Here is a 4,020-nt window from a genome sequence, read left to right as displayed (position 1 = left end):
CCCTCGTGTAGCTTTGCGCGAAATTCCAAAACAAACAAACAAACTATTTCACGAGTGTGTTGCTTGGGTTAGACTCAACAAGCGTCGTCAGAGCATCAATATAAATTCCAACATGTCGGCCCCTGTCATCACAGTTTTTAAGGCTAAAGTCACCTGAACGAAATGTGCTGAACCATCGTTGACACTTACGAACGTTCAAAACATTTCCATAAACTTTGATATTATTTGTGGCTAAAGATGCGGTTTCCCCTTTCTTGTATTCAAATAGCATTACATGCCGAATGTGCGCCATCACTATATGGGATTACAGTATACTGTTGCGTCAGCGAGATCACGTGACTATTCTTACGCCTTCTGCTTTCTAGAACTATCCTGTACCTTGGAGAATGCTCTAGCATTTACTAGATATAGGGTAGCCTGGTATATAAAAGAGGGTGACAACGTGACAGAAGAAGGTAATGTGTGTGTAGATAGTGAGTAATTGAACTGCAGTCAGAAGTATTGTTGACGTTCGTTGATATAGCGTTTGTTATAGAGCGACTGTTGAAAATAAGTGTATCGTAAAGTTGTATTCGGAAATAATAAACCAGTTTTATTAAGTAAGGACTTGTGTCGCTAAAGTTTCGTCGGAACGAAGTTACGGAAAATTAATTAACAAACGGAGCCGTAAAAATACTAAACTTTACATATTATGTAGGCTACACTAACGTGACGTTTAGGCGGTTCATTTAACTATTATACGTGATGTACGTTTTTTGGGGAGTGGTTAATGAAAGTGTTCCAAAACGAGACATTAATGCAAAAGTAATTTTTTTGTTGTAACTACAGCAACATACTGACATTTCTGGTGTATGTAAGTTATAAAAAAAACAAAAACATTTTCAAGTAATGTAGTATAAAATAACACAAAAAACTACAGACATTTCCTGGTGGTTAGAGCACTCAACTCGTAATCTACGGTTCAAGGGTTCGATCTGTCACCGAGCATGCTCGCCCTTTTAGCCTGGGGGCGTTATAAAATAATGGTCAATCCCACTATTCGTTTGTAAAGAATTGTCCAAGAGTTGGCGGTGAGTAGTGTTGGCTAGCTACCTTCTCTCTAGTCCAGTGTTTCTCAACCGGAATGCCGCGAGATCTTAGCAAAATATAGTTATTTCAATAACCCCCCCCCCCCTTGGCTATGCCACTTTTAACTAGGATATAAAACTTTAGGGGTACCGTAGAAATTGTAGACTATGTGTAGGGATGTCTTGAGCTTGAAAATTAGGGGCGGTTAGCGCGGACAGCTCCGCGATTAGCTTTGCACGAAAATTAACAAACAAACCATTCCTGAGACATTTTAGAATGCCATCCACGTATAGAAGGGTAATATTCTGAACCTTTCACATTAACAGCTTACGGTATGATTTCCATAATACATTATATATATTCCTGTTCAAAGTGTGTGTTTGTTTATTTGTGTGTGTGAGAGAGAGAGAGAGCGTGTGTTTGGTTATGCGATTAATTTTTTCAAAAAGATAATTAGCAAAGGAGACAGCAATTTAATAAAATCCTTTTTTGTTACACATACACTTATTAGGAACACAAGAATGATTACATGGGCGTCCGCAAGGGGGCAATGAGGCACTTGCCCCCTGGAAAATGAGAAACATAATTTTTTCTTTATTCCTTCAGCTTATGTATATCAATTTACAAGTTTTTTTTTTAATGCACTTCACAATTTCACAATACTTGCCACCCCTCTGGAAAAAAATTCTGCATTCTTAATTTTCCATCCACTTCAAACTTCCCTAAGGCAATGCTATTCATTAATAAATTCAAACATATACAATTTCTGTTTTCCAAGTCATTTGTTCATAAGGTACAAACACAAAAGTGAGTGCAAATTAAGAATACAAAACGTGAAAATTTTGATTAACTTAATCAAAATTTTATTCGCTATAATGAAAACTCTCTAGTATTTAAATAAAGAAACACACACACTCTCGCTATATTTATTATTTTTCTGCGCGTGGACGTTCAGAATTGTACTGCATCAATTTAAACCATTCTGGTTCAGTATTAGAACGTTTTCTCTTTTTTCTGGTTTTCATATTTCAAGGAATTGAAACGTCACGTTAGTCTGCTGAATTACTCGTTTATTTTGTGTATTATCACTATTATTATGGAATGTCACATCTCTGGAGGACTCCGTTTACATTACTTGTTGAGGCAACTGATTAAGCATCCGGTGTTGTTCCCATCAAAATATCTACAAATTCTTGTTATTTACACTTTTCTCGTTAGCTTGTTTTGTATATTTTCTTTAAATATTTCCCTTTGTTATTGTATTGCAGCCATGCAATATGGTAGTCATATTCTTGCACTTGTTTTTCTGCAATTCTACACTATACATTTTTATTAGTAAACTTTGGTGACTCAGTTTTATTTTTTTTCAACGACAAATAAGGAAACAGGTAATTTAACACATGAAGTTGGCAAATGATCCTTTATAACTACCCTTATTTTCAGTTATGATTCCATCAGGACTTTAAGAGATAGCACTAGAATGTATATAATTCAAAACAATTCTGCATAAGAGCAAATGAGAGTGTCATATTTATAGGATAGATAAGGAAAAATTAATTCTCTGAAACATGTCACGTCTTTTGCTATCATTTTAAAATGATTTCATAATTCGAAGAAAAACAACGTAAAAAAAAACTGCGTACGTTTATACAGATTCCAAGAGTTTCATATCTATTAACATTTATTATAACACCAATTACATGTTAAAATTAATCTACTTTCAAGAACTAAAAAATGGAAAACACAATTTTCTTATCAGATAAACAAATATAAGATGCACGTTAGTGTTCCAGTAAATATTATTTAGATTTTCTAAACTGGGTATAGCAGATATGGCGTGATTAATATAATATTATACAATTGTCTGTACTTTCACTCAGAAGCTGTTGTAGTCTTCTCCCCCCCCCCCCCAGTGGCACAGCGGTAAGTATAGAGTCTTATAACGTTAAAACCCGGGTTTCGATACCCACGATGGGCACAGCACAAATAGTCCATTGTGTAGTTTTGCGCTTAACTACAAACAAATAAACCAAAACATCTAAGATCCCGAATACCTTGAGGGTTTGCCAGTTCTCTGAATGATAAGGTTAATTCATATCAAATATCAGTAATCAACAATTTGGTGTTAAGATAAATAAATAATACAGTGTTACAGAAATCCTCATCCTAGTACTGATACGTAGTGACTTAAATAAAATAGATAAAAAATACATTTCGCCAACTTATTCATTTAGTTCATTCCGAAACAGTTGTTATTCAAGCGATTTGCTAATATTAATTTAATAGCGTCTCAATCTTTACTCTGTTTTTCTTATCCCTACAGGTCTTAAGAGCTCTGACATTGAAAGAAAGGTCTTGTCGACAGTGGATGTAGTGTGTCTGATATTATTCTTAACAAAGAAGTTCTTATAATTTGACTTTTTTTTTTTAGAAATGCTTCAGAAATACAAGCATCTAGAACAATAACAAAAACATGTTAATGACTAAATAACATTTATTGTGAGATTAACCAATTTTCACCAGTTTTGGAAAAACTTAGACTACATTATCATATATATCTGTGACAAAATATTACCGTTGATCATGAAAATATCCATACAGCAGGAACTCCTGGAAACTAGCTAATTTACAGAAAAATGACGAAAACATTTATTTCCTCATTTAGAATCTAACGTTACTACAGTACTAGATGATGTAATAATATAATGAATATTAATAGTAGTAATAGCAGCGACATTTGTTGTTAAGTTATATTAAATATTCTATGAAGGCCTACAATTATTTTTTGTTATATCTGAGTCATGGTTGTTCTTAGGTTAATTCACTCATCGGGTCGTCTTTATCTTGGCATGATTAGGATGACCAGGCAAAAAGTTCTGGAAGATAATACACACTGGCATATATATATTTATATATATAAATACACACACACACACACACACACACACACAC

The sequence above is a fragment of the Limulus polyphemus genome, unplaced genomic scaffold (assembly GCF_000517525.1).
Source record: "Limulus polyphemus unplaced genomic scaffold, Limulus_polyphemus-2.1.2 Scaffold338, whole genome shotgun sequence".
NCBI classification, from domain to species: domain Eukaryota; kingdom Metazoa; phylum Arthropoda; class Merostomata; order Xiphosura; family Limulidae; genus Limulus; species Limulus polyphemus.
The sequence above is the reverse complement of the archived record's forward strand: the minus strand, read 5'-3'. Positions refer to the sequence as shown.